Source organism: Scyliorhinus canicula, chromosome 4, assembly GCF_902713615.1.
Source record: "Scyliorhinus canicula chromosome 4, sScyCan1.1, whole genome shotgun sequence".
NCBI classification, from domain to species: domain Eukaryota; kingdom Metazoa; phylum Chordata; class Chondrichthyes; order Carcharhiniformes; family Scyliorhinidae; genus Scyliorhinus; species Scyliorhinus canicula.
In genome coordinates this window covers 95,166,808-95,192,206 of record NC_052149.1, presented here as the reverse complement: position 1 = coordinate 95,192,206, position 25,399 = coordinate 95,166,808, and the positions used below count along the sequence as shown (strand labels likewise).

General features: G+C 43.4%; 1 protein-coding gene across 1 annotated transcript in view; it reads left to right on the top strand.

Annotated features, from left to right (window-relative positions):
* The window catches only part of nek7 (NIMA-related kinase 7), a 265,715-nt gene that overhangs the window by 659 nt on the left and 239,657 nt on the right, over positions 1 to 25,399 (top strand). The gene's annotated exons all lie outside the window — the stretch shown is intronic.

Below are 25,399 nucleotides of genomic sequence, written 5' to 3'. Positions count from 1 at the left end.
TTCTCAGCATTTCTGCTTTATTTTGTCGTTTGTAGTTACTTTAAGTTAGCTGCAGTGCCGTACTTTTCGCGCTCAGTGGGTTAACATCAGCCTTCATGGCGAGTACATTTTGTTAAAATGTAACTTTGACGTAGTGCAAGCAAGGTGGATTACAGTGATGTTTCAAGTCTGTGGAAGAATGTCTAGACTCAGGTTCTTGGTTAAGTGATGGGAACATTGAACCGTTCCTTTCAAAAACATCCCTGTGCACAGGGCGGTTTGGGTCTGGAATTCACTGCCTGGAAGTGTGTTGGAGGCAGGTTCAATCGAGGCACTCATGAAGGCGTTATGATTACTTTGAAGGCGTTATGATTACTTGAATAGAAACAATGTGTAGGAGTACAGGGAAAATGCACGACAATGGGTAAGTCATGATGATCATTTGGAGAGCTGGTGCAGACACAATGGGTCAAATGGCTTCCTGCGCAATTCTGTGAAGTTTGGAATTCTTCTGTAATTTAATGCTTGATCAAATGTTATTTGTAAAACTGGGATTGACAGATTTTTGATTTATACCTGGAGTTAGGTCGCAGATCGGCCATGATTTAATTGAATGGCACAACAAACCCAAGGGGCTAAAACAGCCTACCCGTGCTTATTTGTGCAACTGTCTTGATTTAAATGTACATTCACATTCTGAGCACATTATCGACCTGTTCAACCTGAAGTTATAACAACAATTTAAGGAAAGTATTTGTCTTTTATTGAAAAAAATTACAATTAATTATTATTTTGGATGTTGCTTCTGATAGAAAAGTTACTCGAACCCTAATATCCTAATTTCCAGTTTCCCCAAAAAACTTTTGATTAATACTGTGGATTATAATTACTCCAGTGGAATATATGAGTTTAGCATCCATTTATGTGGGGGTGGGTGGCAGCTGGTGTTCCTCAACTGGCTGAAACGCAATAATTCGTCACACTCGACATGTCTTCCATCACTTGATTTGAGCAGTTTGTTTTTGGGCAACCTTGTTAATATTGTCAAACTATCTTTTGATCTATTTTGATTGTCTAATGCTAGATTTTTTAAAAAACTTTACTTTCAGACTTGTCCTTGATCTTTATTTAAATACTTCTTTATTCACCTCCTTTTTGACATTTTCTCCCAAATTTATACCCACCAACAATCAGTACCAAATATGTCAATCCCCATATCAATAACAACAATCCTATCCTCCCACCAAACCCCAAATTCCGCCCGCATGTTCACATAGACGAATGACAAAAAGGAATCACCCATAGCCACCATTAACACACACTGCCCCCCCTCCCCCAACCCTCCCATCCACCCCCTCCCCAACTAATGTTCAGTGTTATCCAGTTCTTGAAAGTGCATAATGAATAATGCCCATGAATTTTAGAATCCCTCCATCCTTCCCGTCAGTTCAAATTTAACCTTCTCGAGAGTCAAGAATTCCAACAGGTCCCCCCGCCACGCCAGGGCACAGGGTGGAGAGGTTGCTCTCCAACCCATCGGCATTCACCTTCGGGCGATCAATGAGGCGAAGGCTACAACATCTGCCTCTGCACCCGTTTCCAACCCTGGCGGTCCGCCACCCCGAATATGGCCTCCCGGGGGGCCCGGGTCCAGTTTCACATGCACCATTTTCGCAATTACCCTAAAAACCTCCTTCCAGTAATCCTGTAGCTTTGGACAGGACCAAAACATATGAACATGATTAGCGCCCCCCCCGCGCAATGTTCATACACATCTTCTACTCCTTCAAAGAATCGGCTCATACTCGCCCTCATGAGGTGTGCTCTGTATTCCACCTTCAGCTGTATCATCTCCAACCGCGCGCACGACGTGGAGGCATTCACTCTCCAGAGCACCTCACACCAGAACCCCTCCTACATATCCTCTCTCTTTGGCCTCATTAAAGGTCCTTAGTAAGAGTGGGCGCAACAGTTCTGAAAATTTCTTGTCCGATTCTACAGGGTAGCCGTCTGGCCCCGGGGCTTTGCCCAACTGCATGTTCCCTAAACCCTTGACCATCTCCTCCAGCTCTATTGGGGCCCCCAGACCCTCCACCAGATCCTCTTCCACCTTTGGAAACCTCAGTTGGTCCATGAATTGCTCCCCCCCCCCCCCCCCCCCCCCCCGGCGTGGGGGCTCTGACACAATTTACTGTAAAACGCCCTAAAGACTTTGTTCACGCCCTCCCGCCTCCCTCTTGCGAAGTTGGTGCGCCAGCATTCTACTTGCTTTCTCCCCATATTCGTAGACAGTCCCTTTGGCCTTCCTCAGCTGTGCTGCTGTCTTCCCAGTGGTCAGCAGGTTGAATTCCACCTGCAGCCCCTGGCGCTCTTTCAGTAGCCCCGTCTCGGGGGTCTCCGCATAGCTCCTGTCTACTCTAAGTATCTCCCCGACTAGCCTTTCTCTGCTCTTTCTTCTCTCTATGGGACCTGATAGAGATCAACTCCCCTCTAATAACTGCCTTCAGGGCCTCTCACACCGTGGACGCCGCTACCTCCCCCGTATCGTTAGTTTCCAGGTAATTTTTGATGTTCCTCCTTATCCGCCCACAAACCTCGTCGGACTATCGCTCCTTCTAATGTAGACCTGTCCCCCTCCCCTAACCTCGGGTACTCCAACCCATCTAGAAATTCCTGCATCTCACGGTCTTCCCCCAGGTGACTCTGACCTGTACAAACTCTCATAAAACTCCTGAAAAACCTTGTTACTCAGATCCGGAGCCACGACCAACTTCCCTGCCCTATCCCTCACCTGCACAATTTCCCTTGCCGCTGCTTCCCTCCGGAGCTGACCTGCTAACATATCTCCATTTTCGTTAACTTCACCCCTTGCTCATCTCAGTTGGCGCACCGCCTTCCTGGTAGACAGTCAGTCAAAGCTCGTCTGTAGTTCCTTCCTCGTTTCCAGCTTTGCTGGGTCCCCATCCTCTGCATAACCCCGATCTACCTCCAACACCTCATCTATTACCCTCTGCCGCTCCAACCTCCTCTTTGTCCATTCTGACCGTAAACAAAATCACCTCCCCACTCACCACTGCCTTTAGAGCCTCCCAGACGACCGCCTTCGACACCTCACCTGTACAGTTGAAACCTACATATTCCTTAATTACCTTTTCAATTTTGTCACAGAGCACTTGGTCCCCCAAAAGTCCCACATCTAATTTCAACCCCGGCTTTTGCGCTACCCCCTTCTCCAGCACCATATCCACCCAATGCGGAGCATGATCTGACACTGCAATTGCTGAGTATTCCGACCCCTTAACCCCAGCCAGCAAAGCCTTCCCCACCACGTAAAAGTTGATCTGCGAGTGTACCTTATGGACTGCTGAGAAAAACGAGTACTCCTGTTCCCTCGGGCGCAGAAACCTCCAAGGGTCCACCCCTCCCATTTCCACCATTAGCCCAGCCAACGCCCCCCCCCCCCGGATGGGACCAGTGAACGCAGCCGTAACCTGTCCAACCATGGCTCCTGCACCAAGTTCAATTCCCCCCTACTATCAGTTCGTGTGTGTCCAAGTTGGGGATGGCCCCAAACACCTTCTTTGCAAATCCCACATCATCCCAATTAGGGCCGTACACACTTAACAGCGCCACTAACCTAAGCTCCAGCAACGCTGTCACAATTGCGTATCCCCCCCCCCGATCTGCCACCACCTTCTCCATCTGGAAGCTTACTCTTTTGCTGATCATTACCGCTACCCCTCGAGCCCTTCCGCCAAGTTCAGAGTGAAACACCTGACTAACCCAGCCCTTTTTAAGTCTCACCTGGTCTTTCGCCCTCAAGTGAGTCTCCTGCAGCATTGCTATATCGGCTTTCAAACTTTTAAGATGCGTCAGCACTCTTGACCGGACCTTCTAACCCCTTCATGTTCCACGTGACTATCCTAACTGGGTGTCTCTCACCCCCCCCACCCTTCTTATCCACCATCATCATACCACCGGGCCCTGCCCCATGAGCCTGACCCGCCCCATTCCATTATTAACATCGAACCCCTTTTCCCCCCCCCTCCCAAAACCCACCCCCTACATTTCCTCTCAAAAAGACATCTCCCAGCATCCCCCCCAACCACCTTGCTTGCCTCGTAAGCCCATTGAAACCTGTTAACCAGGCTCCAATGTCCGCAGCCGCCCTCTAGCCTCACCTCTGTTCACTAGCTGACTTTAGTTAGCGAGCGTTGATGGCTCCCCCTGCCAAGATGTACCATCCCCTCCCATCCAGTCCCAGAGAAAGAAAAAAACAAAAACAACAATCCAACTCACTAAACTAAGATATAACCGTCACAACACAGAGTGCGATTGAACCCAACCAATAACTTGGACTCTAACAATGTGAAGAGAAGTAAATTACAATACACGTCAGTAAAAAGAAAGTTATAGCATTTATACATTTTCCAACTCCCCAATCACAATCCACAGTCTCTCTTCCAGCTCCCGCACCTCACTTCTGTCCCAAGCCTTCTGCCCTCACAAACGCCTCAGTCACCTCCGCTGTCTCGAAATAAAAGTCTTTGGTAACATACATCACCCTCAGCTTCGCCATGTATACCATACCAAATTGCACCCCCTTTTTAAACAGTGACGCCTTCACTCGTCCGAACGCTGCTCGCCTTTTTGCCAACTCCTGGTAGATCCGAACTCCAGCACCATCCCACTGCACCTTGCGCTTCTGCTTTGCCCAGCTTAACACCTTCTCCTTCATGCAGTACTTATGAAAGCAGATAATTACTGCTCCTGGTGGCTCATTCACTTTGGGCTTCGGCCTTAATGACCGATGAGCTCGGTCTAGCTGGTCCGGGTGGGGTTCTCACCCTCCCCCATCAGCTCCGCCAACTTCTTAGCCAAGTACTCTGTTGGCCTTGGACGCTCTGTCCCTTCGGGCAAGCTCACAATTCTTAGATTGTGCCGCCTCGAGCAGTTCACCAAGTCCTCGAGCTTTGCTCGGAGTCCTCTGTTGACCTCCACCACCCTCCACAGCTCGTCCCCCATCAAGGTGAACTGGTCGCTGTGCTGCGACACGGCCTTCATCTTCTCGCCCTGCTCTCTCACCTCGGCCGATGTCTTTGTCACCGCACCTTCACCGGGGCGATTGCCTCCTCCACCAATGACTTCAATGCGACCGCCATCTCCTTCCTCAAAGCCTCCATGTGCCTCGCAAACTGCTTTTCCAGCTCCACCGCCATCACCTCGGCCATCTTCTCCACCGTAGGTAGTGCGGCCCCACCATGTGGTCTAGCCTCCACCATCTTGTCAGCACTTTTGCTCATCCTCTCATTCAACGGCGAGCCCGCGTTTCCTCCCTTCCTCGACCATGCTTTTTGCATTCCTTAACGGCTTATTATTTTTCCTTTTTCTCACCCGTCCTTCCTTCTTCAATCTCAAATTTCTTTAAAACCCTTTCTCTTCTTTTTTGTATACTTCCAGAATTTCTCTGGGACCGGGCTTCAGTCTTCTTAACACATTCTAGGCGGGAGCCATCCGATGTGGGACATCTCACCTACATCGCGCCCTGGCTTCGGGCCTGCAGCCTCGGCCTCTATTTGGCTCCGCCACAGCTGCTTCTCTCAGGTTTTCAGGAGAGAGGGAGAACATTTTTTTTTTTTCTCTCCATGCTCTTTGAGCCCATCGGATTTCAGGTTGTTCCTTGGGGAACAAAGTCGCGATCCCCACTCCTCCTCCATGTGCAGCCTCTCCGCCGAACTCACCGGGACCAGTCACTCCTCTCCCGCCCTTCCAACCCTCCGGTTCTGTGAAACGGAGCTTTGACGCTTTAACAGGGCGAGGGAGGCAGGGCTGACCCCGGAGAGGTTTAATTCTTTCAAAAAATCAGCAGGGAACCCCCGTAAAAGGACCGCGATATCGCGGACTGGCGGGAGCTTCTCCAGAACGAGGCCACTCTGCCCGCGAACGCCACCGGAAGTCCGCTGTCCTTGATATTTAAACATTGTTCGTGATATCTGTTTAATTTTTCTTGAATGCCATTGTGGAACTATTTTGCTTTGTTAACTCTGGATCGGTACAATCCCAAGATTTGAGCAATTTTCTTCCAAGTAGGTTTTCCAGGTTGCAACTGAATGCTTTAATGGGAAATATATGCGTGTCATTAAAAGTCAACTTATGAATCGAGCCAGTAAGGCAATATGATATATTCCTATTTCAAAGATTTATTACTCACCCACTCTTATATTTGAGACAGATCTGCCAGAAACAGGTTGAATGAGTTTACATTGTAAACTGTTAATTCAGTGATTCTGTGCTAATTTATAACGCGAGTGCTAGGCAATGATCTTTTAAAGATCATTCCAGATATCAATCACTCTTTGCATGAAGCAATGCTTCTGAACAACAATCTTGTTACCGTTTACTGTTTTGTAACTGTTGTTCAGATGTTCTGAAGTTATGTTTTAATTTAGAATAGAGCTTAAGATAAATATTTCAGTTTTTCTTCGTATTTTGTAAGCTTCTCCATTATCCTTTTAACTGCTTCAATTTGTGGTTGAAGAGTTTTTGTTGTAAGCTTCCATGTAATTCAATCCAATATATTTGAACTCATTGCCCATGAGAGTGCAAGCAGAGATCGTAGAATTGTTGCACCATAGGAGGAGGCCATTTAGCTCATTGTGGCTGATGACACCGTTTTTTTTTAATTTTTGTTTGGTACTGAACAGAAAATTGCACAAGATGGATCAATGATTTGAAAAGGAATTTGGATCGGCACTTGAGGGAAATAAACTAGCAGGGCTATGGGGATAGAGTGGAGTATTGCGCTACAACATTTTTGCCCGGGACCCATTTTACCAAATGACCATCCGTCGTGACCCGCACCGACCAACCTTCGCAATCCGCGCTGGCCGACCTTCGTGACCCTGCTTGGTCGTCACAATCTTGCTTGCTTTGTTTTTCAATTTTACGTTTCTGGTATTGACTTCAGCTGATGATTTAAGATCTCACTGTTCTGTTTGAAAAAATAAAACAGGTTTGTCCTCGAACTCGCCATGCTTAGTCTTCAAATGTCTTTGAAGTTTTGAGGGTTTTTAACTTTTTTGCCAGTGCTTCCCTGCATACAACTGATTTGCAGTGGCACAATTAATAACCTACACCTCAAGTAATCATCTTTATGCTTCTCTATTCCTGCTTTCAGCTTCTTCATGGGTTCACCAGAGACTCTGGAATACACACCAGCACTGCTGGCAGCTGCAAAATGATGGAATCGCTTTCGCGCGCCCAGAACATGTGACATCAGTGCACAGGGCGCGTGACCTGCTCTTTGCCGCTGCTGTAGGCAGGAAGATGCCAATAATAAAAAATAAAATCTAGTCCTGGGTTAGCCTGCTGACATCTGGAGGAGGTGTTCTGCTCCTCTGGGCTCCGGGCCTGAGCATTGCTGAGGGGGCATGCATGCACGGAATAGCTGGCATTTTTAAAAGCCGGTTGTGTCATTGTGCAATTCTTCCTGCAGTCGGGAACACTGCGACGCATGGCCCCGCGACCCTCCTGGCACCCACCCTCGAACCACCTGCGGGTCGCGATCCTGGGCTTGAAAATGACTGGACTAGATGGCCAAATAGCTTCATACTGTGTTGCAATTACTGTCTGTTCTGAATGATTCTGAGCTATAAGGCCTCAGCGTTTTGACTCTTACTGCTTCCATAGCTTGGATGTTTCTCAGTGACTAGATCAAAAACAATGTCTGAGTTGGCACCCAACAGGACTTCCTACTCCTGATTTATCAGCATCGCTCATTATTGTAATACAAAGCTAAATTTTTCAGATATTGGAAATTTGGAGTACACACATATAAAGTTGGAAAAGTCAGCAGATAAGGCATTGACAGCGGAGAGACGAGCAGAGTTGAAAGCCTGATTTTGCTGTGTTAATGATAGCGAAGCTGTCAGTGTTTGCCATCATTCCAACAGTGAAATACCAGCAGTTTCAGGACAATGGGTGCACTATAACGCTGTTCCAGAGGGTTTGTTCTTGAACTCTGACATTCATATTAAAAGGAAAAATATGGTAGTGATGGGAAGTTCCTTGCCATTGCATATTAGGGTTGTTTTTTTCCAGGTGAAAAGGGTTTCCTCTCCGTTCGTTAATAGCTAATAAGTCATTGGTCCCAGGATGACATAAACTGTCAAAATGGCTGTTTAAATTATTTAAATTTAAATTTAAATATATTTTTAAACATGTTTCTGTGCAGATTTATAAATATTCTGTTTGAAAGCATGTGATGGTGCTGCAAAAACCTCATTCTGACAGATTTTGTGGACGTTGTGCTGTGGCTGCACCGCAAACTCCCAAATCCAAACCAATGTTTCAGTTCGATGAACTTGTATTGGAAATGTAAGCAATAAAAATATGGGAAACCCATCCTATCTTCCATGCTTTTGCCATCTTTTTTGTTTGATGCCCGCTTGCCTGTTCCTTGTCTCTGTACTTGCTTAAGATTTGCTACATTAACTTTTTTCAGTTCTAACGAAAAGCTATTTCTCTTTCCACAAATGCTGAGTGATCTGCTTATTTCCATAATTTTAGATTGTAATTTTACTCAGTGTTTTGCTTGCCTTGTTTATTGCAGGAATAATGTATGGTGAGTTCACCATCATACTCTGAATTCTTTCAGCCTATCCTCTAATAACTATTTCAATTGTTATACTGTCCTTTTTCTTTTGTGTGCAATACTTTGCACTTAGTTGCATTGATCTAATATGCCATAGTTTTGCCACTTGCAAACATTATCCGAGTGCTCTCGATATTTTGCCAGCTTGATTGGATAATACTGTTTGCTACCTCTGACAATTTATTGCCTGCAAACTTGATGACCTTCCACTGTCTTTCTGAATTTAAGTTGATAATGTAGATCAGAAACATCGGGGCCTCTTTCCCCAGGCATCCCAGGGACACTCCAGCTCTTCCATCTTGATGTAATTCCCTTAAGTGCTTCCCTGCTCTCTTGTCCAAGCTTTACATAGCGTAATTACTTTCTTAAACTTGTGTAGCAGCCTTCTTTATTTAATGTTGTCACATGCATTTTGAAGCAAAAGGTATACAACATCGTGGGACTTCCAATATCCACTTGGAATATCACTTCCTCAAAATTAAGGAATTTGGACAGGTATGATTTAGGTCTTCTGATAACCAAATTGGCTGCCATTTAGTATGTTAATTTCAGGTGATTAACCTTGAATTTATATGTAATCAATTCTGCTAATTTGCCTGTTATTGATGCGAGATGGAATGGTCTGTTTTTACTTGGGTTTTCAAAATAGGCACGGCTTTGGTTTGTTTTGATGACTGTCAGCGCTGTGTAGATTTAATTCCTTTTCTCATATAGCACCCATGGATATATGATGTATTTTCCTGAGGAATTGTTAGTCTTGAATCCTATCTTTGAATTTCAAACCATCAACTTTAGTTGTGGAACCTGCTAGAATCAAGTAGGCAGCTAAAATCTTCTCTCGAGCTTAGTTTCAGGGAACACTCATTTAGTAAGCTACGTATTTTAAGTTAATCTCTTATTTTAGCCCGTGCTGCATTCATTCGAAACCTCATTTCTTCTTCAATAACTTTTTGCTGTAGTAATACTGAAATAATTTCTTAGTTGTTTTGGATTCCAAAGTTTTTTTTTGCTTTGTGGCTCTTTCTGTCAGAGAATTGGGCATCATTTATTAAGTTTCTTTATTTATGAAATTGAGCACTGTATATCTTTAGAAAATAAGCATTGCAGCATTTGCAAACCAGATCTGCTTGAAAGTTTGCTTATTACTCCAAAGTTGGTGCATTGTTTAAAAGTAGCGAAATCATAAAACTTGAAATGAGCAATTGTGACAGATGTTGTTAATAAGTGTATATTAATGTTTTCAATATCGAAACCTTTTCAGAAATTCATATGAATTACATGTAAATCAAAATGTAGGGTTACAAATAAGTACAGTATATACTAATGTCTGTGCTCCTTGGCCATCTATGGTTAAAGTACTTCTGCTGCATAGATGTTTCCACTATTGTAATATGGTAAATGCATTGATATATAACATAGCAGATGAGATTAAGATTTTTCACTCTTCACTAAGCTGCACAGTAATACAATATTTAATCATATTTTTCTCCCACTTTGTAAAACTTGCTTCAGTTGTAAGTAATTCTCTAAAACGACATCCTACGAGTTTTAAATGTGCTTCCATTGCTGTATTTCCTATGAATTTTCAGGAATCAGTCAAAAATTATTTTATTTTACTGATCACCTTTCCTCAGCTTTCTTCTTTTTCTTGGCTGATCTATCTCAGTAGGTTTGTAGCTTTTCTTAAAACTGTCTGGTTACTGCTATTGGTATCATTCTTGCTTTGTGGTCAAGCTGTTTTAAAGAATTGCGAATGTAATCAAGGTTGTCATTTCAATGTCACACTAATAAAGTGTTGAAGAGTGTCCAGAGATGTGCAGTGTCTTTCCATTACATTTATGTTCTGCATTACAAGTGATTACATTTCAGATGTAATTCATTTGGCTTGGTTTGCTTTGGGATGTTCTAAAATCATGTTCATGATTTTGTTCTGTGTTCCAAAATGTAATACTTCAAACATGTCCCCATTAAATTGCATCGGCCATCTGTCTGCCTAGTCCCTCATCTGTCTACATCGTCCGTCTTTTACGGTCACCTTTGTAGTTTGGTAAATTGCCTAGGCTTATGCCTTTGGCAAATTTGAAGGCTGTGTTTTCTGTAACCCAAGACAAAACATACCTATGTACAAGTTGACATGGCATTGATTCCTTGGAGTACAGCTTTCTATCCATGTTACTACATTTCTTCCATAATACTGTACCTGAACTATGCCAATACTCCTTGTTGAATACTCCTTGTTGAATACCTTCTAATAGTGTGTTGATGCTATTTCATTCTGTTTTGTTATTAACCTGATCTTGGATTCTAAGAATTTGCATACAACTGAGCCATGCTCTTTTGAGCTGGAACATGTTCATTGAATTGATGTTTTTTAAAATCTTTTTTAAAAATAAACATTTTGTTGAGGTACTTTTTTTGGCATTGTAACAGCAGCAATATAAACAATGTATATGAGAATATAAACATAGTGCAAATACCACCTCCCTCCCCAACAGGTCCCACCATTAATTAACTCCCTCATCTACACTAACCTAAACCCCCCCCCCCCCCCAGCTGACGATTAATTTTCCGCGAAGAAGTCGGTGAATGGTTGCCACCTCCGGGCGAACCCTAACAGTGACCCCCTCAAGGCGAACTTTATTTTCTCCAAGCAGAGAAAGCTAGCCATGTCCGATAGCCAGGTCTCCAACTTCGGGGGCTTTGAGTCCCCCCCATGCTAATAGTATCTGTCCCTGGGCTACCAGGGAAACAAAGGCCAGAACGGCTGCCTCTTTCTCCTCCTGGATTCCCGGATCCTGCGACACCCCGAAAATTGCCATCTCTGGACTCGTTCACCCTCGTTTTTAATACCTTGGACATGGCTTCAGCAAACACCTGCCAAAATCTCCTAAGCTTTGGACATGCCCAGAACATGTGGACATGGTTTGCTGGTCCTCCCACACATTTTGCACACTTGTCTTCCACCCCAAAGAATCTGCTAATCCGGGCCACTGTCATGTGAGCCCGGTGAACGACCTTGAATTGAATCAGGCTGAGCCTGGCACTGGTCGCGGTCACGTTGACCCTACTCAACACGTCCGCCCAAAGGCCCTCCTCCATCTCTCCCCCCTGCTCCTCCTCCCACTTTCGCTTCAGCTCCTCTGTCTGCGTATCCTCTGACCCCATGACTTCCTTGTAAATGTTAGAGATGCTCCCCTCTCCTACCGATCCTCTGGAAACTACCCTGTCCTGAATCCCCGTTAGCGGCAGGAGTGGGAAGGTTGATACCTCTCTACGCAGAAAGTCCTGCACCTGCATATATCTAAATTTGTTTCCCCTCATCAATGCAAACTTCTCCAGCGCTCTCATACTCTGAAAGCTCTCCTTAAAATCTCTAATTGACTACCAGTGAATCTCTATAATTACAATAGTGCAGCTTTGTAGGATTTGATTTTCATCTTGACTGCCTGAAACAGAAATTGGGTAGGTGGATCACAAGCGGATCCCAACTGCTTTTCCGCAATTGTAATTAATAGAAAGGAAACCCAGTAGATTCTTCGAGGGCCTTTCAATTCTCACACACTTTGCACGCGCAGACTTTATATATCCTATATATATATTCTATACACACACACATACTTTATATACACACACACACACACACACACACACACACATATATATACTTTGAATGCTAGCGTTTGCAGGTAATTAAGTCTACAGGTCCAGACGGAGAAACTGGAGAGAGGAATAATCGTAGGTTAAAGAGGTGTGAATTGTCTCAAGACAGGTAGGATTGGTAACAGACATCTACAGGCACTGAAAGATGCCCTCGTATGAACGGCATATGGCGCTCGACTCATCGATCGACAGTTCCACCAGCAAAAAACCGCACCAACCTCCTCAGAAGACAAACACTGGACACAACCGACCGAATACCCTTCGTTGTCCAATATTTCCCCGGAGCGGAGAAACTACGACATCTTCTTCGCAGCCTTCAACACATCATCGATGAAGACTAACATCTTGCCAAGGTCATCCCCACACCCCACTACTTGCCTTCAAACAACCGCACAACCTCAAACAAACCACTGTTTGCAGCAAACTACCCAGCCTTCAGAACAGCGACCACGACACCACACAACTCTGCCATGGCAACCTCTGCAAGACGTGCCAGATCATCGACATGGGTCCCACCATTACACGAGAGCACCGCCCATCAGGTACGCGGTACGTACTCGTGCGACTCGGCCAATGTTGTCTACCTCATACGGTGCAGGAAAGGATGTCCCGAAGCGTGGCACATTGGTGAGACCATGCAGACCCTGCGACAACGGATGAACGGACATCGCGCGACAATCGCCTGGCAGGAATGTTCCCTTCCAGTCGGGGAACACTTCATCAGTCGAGGGCATTCGGCCTCTGATGTTCGGGTAAGCATTCATCAAGGCAGACTTCAGGACGTGCGACAACGCGTGTGTGTGACTGGAACCTACCGCTTCATTCGCCTGCGTATGGGGCAGTGCCCCGAAGGCTAGTGATTTCAATCAGATCTATTGGACTTTAAGCTAGTGTTCTAAGACTTCTTATACACTTTCTATATACACACATTCTATATACACACACACCTTTTTAAAACATATATATATATATATACACACACATATACATTAAAACACACACTTGTATATAATATATACACACACACTTTATCCTCCTGCACCACCTGAGACTGAATTAAGGCAAAGTAGGACAAATTAACTGGCCTCATTCAGATCTACTTGGTGTTTGAGATGATTTTGCTATTTGCCCATAATAATTAGATCAGATCTTTTTCTGCATTTGTTTTATATGATAAATTATATTTTGTTGTCATTTTGCGTGAACTGCCATTTTGCCAGTGCTCTTGGTTGCCATCTTAACTATTTAGAAGTGAAAATTGGATGATAGTGTAGAATTCAAAGAAACAGAGCAGAATTCTCCATCGGCGGGATCATCCGCTTCGCCAACAGCGTACTAACATATGCGGAATTCCTGACGCCATGGGAGTGCCAGCAATGGGAAACCTCATTGGCTGGCTGCTGGGACGGAGGATCCATCTGTCAGCGGAGGCACGTCGCGTCAGAGATAGTGTCTGGCAGGACGGAGAATCCTGCCCACAATTTTTAGAATAGTAGCATATAGGGCAAGTTCTTATTAACCTTCCCATTTTGACTGAAGGAACAGTCTGTAACCAGGCTCTACCATAATTTAAGATACCAAAACAGCCCTGTAATTTTTCCAGAAGTGAAGTACTGCAGACACTGGATATCTGAAATAAAAAGCAAAAAAGTACTAAAAATATTCAGCAGGTTGGGCAGCAACTGTGGAGTTAATTTTCAAGTAGGAATTACCAGTCATGTTCTGATGAAAATCAAGGCCATTGGATTCTGTTATTAGTGCAAAATACACCTAAATTGAACGTGTATAGTTCTCAAAGACACTGGCATATATCCGAGCGTTCCACTCAACAGAAGTGGAATTTGACTTTCCCAGCCAATGTAAATCAGTGGCTCCGGCTATAGTGACTTATCATGTGACTTACAGTGAACCAAGAACTGATGGAGCAGAACCTTGTAGCTTAGTTCTTGAAATAGCTTGAGGACATTTGTTCCAGCATTGAACTATTCCTGCTATTGGGTGAGTTGCTTGTTTTGGCAATGAAAAATTGAGCAAGATCGAAGTTATTTAATAGATTGATATGTGGTTATAATTAATATTATTTTTGCTATAATAGAAGGAAACCTATTTATCAGTTTAAAGCTTCCAGTTTAGTCATTAAATACTGTTCACGTTGTGCGGACTTGTTAACTTCCATTTGTATAAATTAGTAATAAAAATGTTTGGGAACGACATGATTTTGCCAAATTTTAACACGAGGCTCCAGCAGCTCAGATTTTTATTCTTGTTAGATGTTCTAGGTTATATCCCAAAGTGAAAGATTTTTATTCATCAATATAGCCTCTTTAGAAAATCTATTATACTCTGTAGAACCTTTTATTTGTTTTTTTTATTCATTCATGGGACATGGGCGGTGCTGGCTGGGCCAGCATTTATTGCCCCCTGCTAATGAGGGGGCAGTTAAGAGTCAACCACAGTAACCACAGTGCTGTGGGTCTGGAGTCACATGTAGGCTACACCAGGTATGGACGGCATATTTACTGCTCGAAAGGACATTCGTAAACCAGATCAGTTTCTAAAATGACAATCGACAATGGTTTCATGGTCATCATTAGACTTCTAATTTCAGATTTTTATTGAATTCGAATTTTTCCACCTGCAGTGGTGGGATTCAAACCAGGGTCCACAGCTGGGTTTCTGGTTTACTAGTCCAGTGACAATACCGCTAGTCCACCGCCTCGCGTGGATATGTTTTATTGCTGTACAGTAATGAGAATTTCATACAAAAACTGGTAATGAGTAAAACAACTGATTTGAATCAGACCAAACCTGCATATTCCAATACATTCCCTCATGCCCAGTGCAGATTCATTGTATTTGAATATTTTCGAAAGCCTTGCAATTTCAGTTTTCTTTACATGCAATCGATATCAAAAAGATTTTTTTTAAAAATGTGCGCCTCTGGATTTACCGTTGACTTTTGAGACATCTGCACATTCACCAACATTCAGGTTGAAATTCACTCTCCGTTCTTCTTGCTTGTCTACATACCGCGTGTGTTACTGTTTTGTGCATTTGTAGGCAATTTAAAAATACATCCAAATTTTTGAAAAATGTTTAACGAGCACAATAATATTTGAAGAGGACAATTTGGGAATCCTTAGATATGAGAGAGTACATTGTAACCATTTTAAAACTATAGTTCCACCATTTTACTGGAGAAGTTGAATTCTTCAGTTGCCATGTGTAACAGGTATTGCAAGGACATATTATGTCTCCGAGAACCCAAGGACGCAGAATGTCTCCGAGAACCCAGTTTTCAGGCAAATAAATTGCATATGTTGCAATTCGAGGCCTATTCTGCAATGTGTACAAGGTACCATTGTGATGGTCCTCGTAAGTCTACTGATAGGGAGATGATTTAATGGCTACACCCAGATATTGGACCACTGGTATCACTGGTTGCAAGTAAACATACTTACCATTGTAATGATTGGACAGTTCAATTAAGCATGCGGACCTTTTGATGTGATTGGTTAAGTACTCCCATATGCTATTCGTGATGTAACTTTAATCGATAGTCATGATTGGACATAAATAACTAGTAACAAATGATTGGTATATGTTAATTTCTTGTAGTAGAATCTCAAAGTATAACTGGGTATCATTCTTGAATCAGGCTTTTTGGTGTCCTAATTAGAATGCCGATAGCCCTCACCATAACTTGTAATTAAAGACTAGTTTTTAACTCCCAAGAGTCTTTGGTGTCTCATGAGAGTGAGGGTGACGTACACTACAGTCAAATAGCTGTATAATTTTTCCCTCAATGATGTTACTAATCAAGTGTTTCGGACATTGAGGTTTTATTTTAAACACTCTCTTGATTGACGTGGAATAGGTATCAAATTAGAGGCATATGGGGAGGTGGTGGCATAGTGGTATTGTCACTGGACTAGTAATCCAGAGACCTAGGGTATTGCTGTGGGGTCCTGGGTTCGAATCACAGGTTGATTTCAACAAAAATCTGGAATTAAAGGTCTAAAGATGACCACAAATCCATTGCCAATTGAAATCTGCCGTCCACCCGGCCTGGCCTACTTGTGACTCCAGACCCATACAGTGATGTAGTTGACTCTTAACTGTCCCCCACTGAAATGGCCCAGCAAGCAGTCAGTTCAAGGACAATTTGGGATGGGCAACAAATACTGGTCCACATCTCAAGAACAAATAAAACAAATCTCTAGTCAATGTGAGGGAAAAGTAGTTGGTCAGTTACAATGCTAAAGACTTTAGATTCTAACTAGTTTGCTTCAACATGTAGACCTAGGTTAGGCTGTATTTGTTTTGGATACGTCAGTATCATTGCAAGTAAACATGCTGGCCTATTTCCATATAGCAGAATTATTGGATATTGTGAAGTTTGGTGTTGCACTACTCCATTGTCACAAGTAGGCTTACATTAACACTGCAATTAAGTTAATGTGAAAATCCCCTCGTCGCCACACTCCTGCCGCCTGTCCATGTACACAGAGGGGGAATTCAGAATGTCCAATTCACCAAACAAGCACATCTTTTGGGGCTTGTGGGAGGAAACCGGAGCACCCGGAGGAAACACATGCAGACACGGGGAGAACGTGCAGATTCCACACAGACAGTGGCAAGCTGGGAATCAAAGCTGGGTCCCTGGCGCTGTGAAGTGACAGTGCTAACCACTGTACAATCCACCTAACCTGCACATCTTTGGGTTGTGTGGTGAATCCCATGCAGACACAGGGAGAATGTGTAAACTCCACAGGGACAGTGACCCAGGGCCGGGATTGAACCCGAGTCCTCGGCGCTGTAGGCAGCAGTGCTAACCACTGCACCACTGTGCCGCCCAGCATGCACACATGTCAACAATTAATATGAAGTGATGCAAAAGAGAGATTCCCCTATCCATGTGAATAGATCTTGCTTGTAGATCTATGGGTAAATATGGTGTATTGTGGGTGGGAAAGTGTTGGATTTGTCAGTGTGATGTAGTAAATCACTTCAATTATGAAGTGGATTAAGTCTGCCTTATTGTTTGGCATGGCACATCTTAGTACTGCTGCCTCACAGGACCTGGGTTCAATCCTGGCCTTGGGTGACTTGTCTGTGTGGAGTTTGCACTTTCTCCTCGTGGCTGCGTGGGTTTCCTCCGGGTGCTCCGGTTTCCTCCCACAGTCCAAAGATGTTCAAGTTAGGTGGATTGGGCATGCTAAATTGCCCCTTAGTGTCCAAAAGATTAGGTGGGGTTACTGGGTTAGGGTCGGGGCATGGGCCTAGGTAGGGTGCTCTTTCCAAGGGTCAATGCAGACTCATGGGCCGAATGGCTGCCTTCTGCACTGTAGAGATCCTGTGTTGCAATAAGGGTGGTTTGGAAATGTAATGTTTGTTACAAATCCTGTTGTTTTCTACCACTGCACAATGCATATGCAAATATTTTCAACATTCCATTGCCACAGTGCGACATCTCAAGATGGTAAGGTATGTTCATTCTGCGGAATGGAACATATTCTATGTTCTGTGTCAGGTATATTGCAGGCATATATTGTGAACAGCTCGCTCTATCTTGACTGTCCAAATGACACACACTAATCTAAAACTAGAGAAGACTCCGTGATGCATGAATCAGACATTCATATTTCATAGAACATAGAACATACAATGCAGAAGGAGGCCATTCGGCCCATCAAGTCTGCACCGACCCACTTAAACCCTCACTTCCCCTATCCCCGTACCCAATAACCCCTCCTATCACCAATAACCCCTTTCCACACCAGCAGCCTTCTTGTCTGTTGTTCTGGGAGATTTTTTATTCATTCAAGATCTAGACTGCCTGATGCATTATTTTAGTTGTATTTCGTATTTTGTACAGGAATTCGTTTTGTTAGAGTTCAAGCTGGTGTTGCCTTTTCACTTTGTCATAATAGTTCAAATTGTGTGGGTTTCTCAAAGGGTATAATTGTGTGGAGAAAATGCAATGCTGCATCCTGTGGAGTTTAATGGATCCAACTTGAGTTTCCCGCAACAATATTTTACAGTGGAGTAGCCAGCATGCAGAGAAAGGAAGTGTATGTTTCATTTGGGGAACTATCTATATTAATTTATGGTATATCAGAAATCTTGCACCTGTTTGCACTTACTGCTCATAACCAACAAAAACAATGGCTTACATTTCGATCGAGTCATTTATGTAGTAAATTGTCCCAAGGCATTTAGAGCGTTACAAAACAAACTTTGATACCGAGCCACAAAAGAAGATATCGGGACAGATGACCACAATCTTGATCAGTGAGTCAGGTTTTAAGGACAATCTGAAAGGATGCAGGGGAGGTTCGCGTTTGAGAGCTGAGGGCCACAGCAGCTGAAAGTGTGGCTGCCAGTGGTAGACTGATTAACAATCAGGGTATGCGGGCGGCTGGAAATATAACTGTCTAGAGTTCTTTGGTTGTATTACTGAAGGAGTTTAGAGAGAGAGTGTTGTGGGCTTTGGGGATTTGAAAGTAATGGATGATTTAAAACAAAATTATGTGGGAGTCACTGCAGACCACTGAGCATAGGGGAAAAGAAATTGGCATTAGTTGGGAAAAGGGTGGCAGAGTTTGGATGTAGTATTTATTGGAAGATAGGAAGATGGAGCTTTCAAATAATCAAATCTAGAGGTAACAAAGGCTTGGCGAATGAATGTTTTGGCTGAGGAGGCAGTGTCCGAGATGAGCAGTATTAAAGAGCTGAACGTAGGTAGTTTTGTTAATGGAGCAGAAATATGGTCAGCAACTCGTGTTGGGGTCAGATAAGGCTTTTAGTTCCTATTGTCATATTCTTGAAACAGTTATATTAATTTTGGCTTTCATGTCACAATATAATTGTATTTTATGTGGCAGTGCATTCATAGAATTTACAGTGCAGAAGGAGGCCATTCGGCCCATCGAGTCTGCACCGGCCCTTGGAAAGAGCAGCCTACCCAAGGTCAACACCTCCACCCTATCCTTATAACCCAGTAACCCCACCCAACACTAGGGGCAATTTTTGGACACTAAGGGCAATTAATCATAGCCAATCCACCTAACCTGCGCATCTTTGGACTGTGGAAGGAAACCGGAGCACCCGGAGGAAACCCACGCACACACGGGGAGGATATGCAGACTCCGCACAGACAGTGACCCAAGTCGGAATCGAACCAGGGACCCTGGAGCTGTGAAGCAGTTGCACTATCCACAATGCTACCGTGCTACCATTGTTCCATCCCACACTGCAAAGAAACACCCAAGTTCCACTACTTCTGCCCCTGGAATAAAACTCCCCATTCACTTCTTGAGGTAAATCCCAACTGCTGCTGAAACTCGCATCTTTGCCTTTGTTTCTGCCAGACTTTACAACTCGACCCATTCCTACCTGGCCTCCCATCTTCGACCCTCCATAAACAAAGCTCATTCAAAACTGTGCTCACCATTTCCTTGTGTATGCTGATCTACATTGACTCCTGGTTAAGCAACATCTTGCATTTAAAATTCTCGCCTTGTTTTCAAATCCCTCCATGACTTTGCCCCTCCGTATCTTCTCTTCAATTCCTATAACTTTAAAGATTTCTACATTTCTTCGATTCTGGCCTCTTGGCCATGCCCCATCCCTGACCAAGAGCTGCTGTTCTTTGTTCTGCTTTCCACTTTATCAGCACAAATATTAACTACAACAGTTAAATATAGTTTAAGGTTCAATGTTGGAAAACACGCCTGGCTATGCTTTGAGATCAGGCATCACAGGCCCAATATGGGTCAGAGTGGCTAATGAATGGTTTGTGGCCATACCTTTGGGGGCCCACTTCCCCAGTGCTGCCAATTTCCAGAAATCTCTGTGATTCCACCTCCTAACACTGCCAAAGTCAAGAAAAACGTGCATGCTGTTGAAGTCTAATCCATTGTATTCCATTGCTGCGGCTGCTAAGGTCTCCTTTCTCACATTGATGCTAAACCCCACAACCTCTCTTTGTCTCATGAATGTTGTTATAAACCAGATATCTCCCTCAAACTCAAACATGTCCTTTACCACCTTGCTGTTACCGAGGGCCTTTTAAAAATAAAACTAATAAATTGGTGTGTAGGCATGGGAGTAAAGCTTGTAATTTTAATAGTAGAATGGTCAAAATTTGCAGACTTTGATCTCAAACACTGATGTTGGAATATTTAATGAAGAACAAAGTCAGCAGTGGACCTAATATGTTGTCTGTCACATGCTGTCAATTCCTATAAATTATGTATGCAATTTTTCCTACATCTACCAGAAATTCCATGGGAAAACTGCTTATCTATAAATGAAGTATTGGGTATAATATATGTTGGTCGGGAGTCTGACTAACAAACTTTGCACCTCTAGAGCAAAAAAATGACTTGATCAAATATTTCGTAGGTTAGATGGGAAGCAATCAAAATCCTCTTGGATTCAGAAATTTGGCTGAGATTGTCATCTTTTTTGCCCCTCTGGAAAAAAAGACAACAAGAGGAGAACTTCCCCCATTAAAATTATAAAATTGATTGGGAAGAAGACGTGGGGAAATTATTTCTGGTTGTGTGTCCAGATCAAAGGACAAGATAGCAAAGTCTGTAGATCAGATATACTTATCAACCACCTTGGAACCCATCTATCTAGAAGGAGAAGGAATTTATTCAGTGTCTGGTTAGAATGTAGAACTTGCTGTTGCTTGGGAGTGGGAAAGGAACAGGGTCTACATTTTTTTTGCATAATTCTGTGCACAACTGAGAAGAACAATGAAGGTTTTGGGAGGAATGAGAGAAAAGTGAACAACAAAATACTTGTATTGAAAATCTGTCCGAAGCATAACACAAAAAAGTCCCAGTTATTTGAAACTGTTGAGTTTTTTAAAGTGGCAGTTGTATGACGCATATCTATTCTGGATCAGTTGTATGTTTTGTAATACTGAACATTGAAACAATAATTGTTCACAGAAAATTATTTTGTGAAAATGTTAGATTCACTTGTTCAAACTGAAAGAATATTTGCATTTACTTTCCATAAAAAGGGGAGATGAATTTAAGAAACCCATTTGAGCAATACAGCCAATTTCCCAGAGGGCAAGAGTTTACAAAGACCATTTTTGTTGAGAAATAGAATGAAGAATAAAAGGATGTTTTCTTTAGCTAGAGTGAGAATTTGAAGAAAAACTGTTGCGGGTAAGATTGTTGAAGCAGCCATGTTAACAATTCATCCAGCTGCAAAGAGAATTATCATTAGTCGACTTCCAAGAAGCAGCCCTGAAAAATCATTTGCATGGCTGTCTTTGGATAGAAGTCTGAGAAACTTTCTTCTTCAAATTTGTTCACTTCGGAGATGTATTTATCCTGCCTGTTGAATACTGCTCTCCCATGCAACAGTGACTCGTTATGAGCAAAGTTGGAAGCAACCTATTAGTATATTGATAAAAACAGTACATCTGGTGCATATTTCTAGTCATATCACTTTGTACCAAATATGAATTTCCCTCAGTGGTTTTGAAATTTGCAGTGTTAAGAATCGCTGCAATGCTCAGTGAGTTTGAATCTCAAAGTGCTGTGTTACTGTTTATATTATAGTTCAGCAAATGTTAGAATATGTGTTCCGACTTGGGGATATCAGTTTCAGTGTCAGATGACAAGCTGCATTATCTAGTTAACAATGAGGGTTTCTGGATTTTGTATTTAATTTGAAAAAAAACCAAATATGCTCTCCACAAAGTTACTTTTTCTATCTTTGTGCAAAAACTTGCATTAAAATATTCTTGTACTCTTATCCAACAATGTGCAAAGATCCAAAATTGCTTTGTACACGTGCATTTCCAGCCCATTTGTACTTTGTGCAAATTTCTGTTTAGTGGGGAAAAAGAATCAAGAAAGAAAAAATGTGATTGGAGTGCCAGTGCCAACATGTCATGGCAAATTGGGATCTTGTACTGTAACAATTCTGTAATTTGGAATGTTCAAATGCTGCGAAACAAAATAACCTGAGGCACAATAACTACAGTTTTGTGACCGATATCATAATGAATTTTCTAATGTTTACTTAATTAAACTGCAAGGGGCAGATAGAGCAAGAATAATATATTATGGTTCATATCATATAATGTTCCTGTCCTTATAAAACACAACATTACATGGAAGGCTTGAATCAATGGTATCACTGCTGCCTCTCAGTCAGCAAGTCTTGTTCAAGCCTCACTTCAGACACATGAGCACATAAACCAAATTGACAGTTGGTATGCATGGAGGTGCTGTCATTCGGATGAAACGTTAAAATGAGACCTGATCCATTCTAGCAGGTGGTTGTAATGATCATCTGGAATAGAAATAGAAATAGAAATTGGCGAGTGTGTTGGATGGTGGTAACCAATATTGATTGACTGATTGATTTGATGTATTGTCACATGTACCGAAGTACAGTGAAAAGTATTTTTCTGCGGCCGAGGTAACGTACACAGTACATACGTAGTTGACAAAGAATAATCAACAGAGTACATTGACAAATGGTACATTGACAAACAAGTGTTTGGTTACAGTGCGGAACAAGGGGCCAAACAAAGCAAATACATGAGCAAGAGCAGCATCATTAAAAGAGTTCAAAAGCAGAATACAGTGATTGATATATACCTGGAAGAAATGCAAAAATTGCTGTAAATACTCAGCAGGGCTGGCAGCATATGTGGAGAAAGAACTAGAATTAATGTTTGAGATCTGTGACTTTACGTCAGAACCGTGAGTGTTTCCAGCATTTTCTATTTTATTCTGGTTACTCATCTCATTACTGTATTTTCCAGCATTACAACAGTGATTGTCCTTCCAAAGTACATGAGACGCTGTCTAATGCTTTGGGATATCCTGTATTGTGAAAGATCCATAAGAAATAAACGTAAGACCATATGAGTTTGGAGTAGACATGGGTCATTTGGCTCCTCAAGCCTGCTCTGCTATTCAATAATATCATGGTCTATCTGATTGTAGCCTTGACTCCATATTCTGCCTAACCTTGATAACCGTTGACTCTATTGTCAGTCAAGAGTCTTATCTACCTCTGGTTTAGAAATATTCAGTGGCTGCCTCCATTCTTCTCTGGGGAAGGTAATTCCAAAGATTTACGATCCTCTGAAAGAAAAATTCTTCTCATCTCCATCTTAAATGAGAGCCCCCTTAGTTTTGTCTCCCTAGTCCTGGTGTCTCCCGAGTCCTGGGACTGCAACATAAAGACATTCAAGTAACAGACAATAATAATTTTTATTTGTGTCACAAGTAGGCTTTCATTAACACTGATGTGGAGATGCCGGCGTTGGACTGGGGTGAGCACAGTAAGAAGTCTTACAACCCCAGGTTAAAGTCCAACAGGTTTGTTTCAAACACGAGCTTTCGGAGCGCAGCTCCTTCCTCAGGTGAATGGCGAGGTATGTTCCAGAAACATTTATATAGACAAAGTCAGAGATGCTGGACAATGCTTGGAATGCGAGCATTTGCAGATAACCAAATCATTACAGATCCAGGGAGAGGGATAATCACAGGTTAAAGAGGTATGAATTGTCTCAAGCCAGAACAGTTGGTGGGATTTTTCAAGTCCAGGCCAGATGGTGGGGGGTGGATGTAATGCGACATGAATCCAAGATCCCTGTTGAGGCCGCACTCATGCGTGCGGAACTTAGCTATAAGTTTTTGCTCGGCAATTCTGCGTTGTCGCGTGTCCTGAAGACCGCCTTGGAGAACGCTTACCCGGAGATCAGAGGCTGAATGCCCTTGACTGCTGAAGTGTTCCCCGACTGGAAGGGAACATTCCTGCCTGGTGATTGTTGCACGATGCCCGTTCATTCGTTGTCGCAGTGTCTGCATGGTCTCGCCAATGTACCACGCTTCAGGACATCCTTTCCTGCAGCGTAAGAGGTAGACTACATTGGTCGAGTCGCACGAATATGTGCCGTGTACCTGGTGGGTGGTGTTACCACGTGTAATGGTGGTATCCAAGTCGATGATCTGGCATGTCTTGCATAGATTGCCCTGGCAGGGTTGTGTGGTGTCGTGGTCGCTGTTCTGAAGGCTGGGTAATTTGCTGCGAACAATGGTTTGTTTGAGGTTGCGCGGTTGTTTGAAGGCCAGTAGTGGGGGTGTGGGGATGACCTTGGCAAGATGTTCATCTTCATTGATGATGTGTTGAAGGCTGCGAAGAAGATGTCGTAGTTTCTCCGCCCCAGGAAAGTACTGGGCGACGAAGGGTACTCTGTCTGGTGTCCCGTGTTTGTCTTCTGAGGAGGTTGGTGCGGTTTTTTGCTGTGGCGCGTTGGAACTGTCGATCGATGAGTCGACCGCCATATCCCGTTCGTACAAGAGCATCTTTCAGCATCTGTAGGTGTCTTACGCTCCTCCTCGTCTGAGCAGATCCTGTGTATAGGGAGCCCCATTAACACTGCAATGAGGTTGCTGTGAAAATCCCCTGGTCGCCACGCTACGGCGCCTGTTCGGGTACACAGAGGGGGAATTCAGAATGTCCAATTCACCTAACAAGCACGCCTTTCGGGACTTGTGGGAGGAAACCGGAAACACATGCAGACACGGGGAGAACGTGCAGATTCCGCACAGACAGTGGCAAGCTGGGAATCGAACCTGCGTCCCTGGCGCTGTGAAGCAACAGTGTTAACCACTGTACAATTTACTACATTGGCAAAATGAATGCAACTGCGTATAATTATTGGAGGAACAAACATTCATCTTAAAAAAAAAATGAAAAATATAAATAAATAAAAATCTTTATGGTTTCTAATTTGGGATGTACATGTTTCACAGTCAATTGTAATAATACAGGGGCAGCACGATAGCATAGCACTATGGCTTCACAGCGCCAGGGTCCCAGGTTTGATTCCCAACTTGGGTCACTGTCTCTGTGGCGTCTGCACATTCTCCCCGTGTCTGTGTGGGTTTCCTCCCACAGTCCAAAGATGTGCAGGTTAGGTGAATCGGCCATGATAAATTGCCCTTAGTGTCCAAAAAGGTTAGGTGGGGTTACTGGGTTACAAGGATAGGTGTGAGTTTAAATGGTGTGCTCTTTCCAAGGGCCGGTGCAGAGTCGACGGGCCAAATGGCA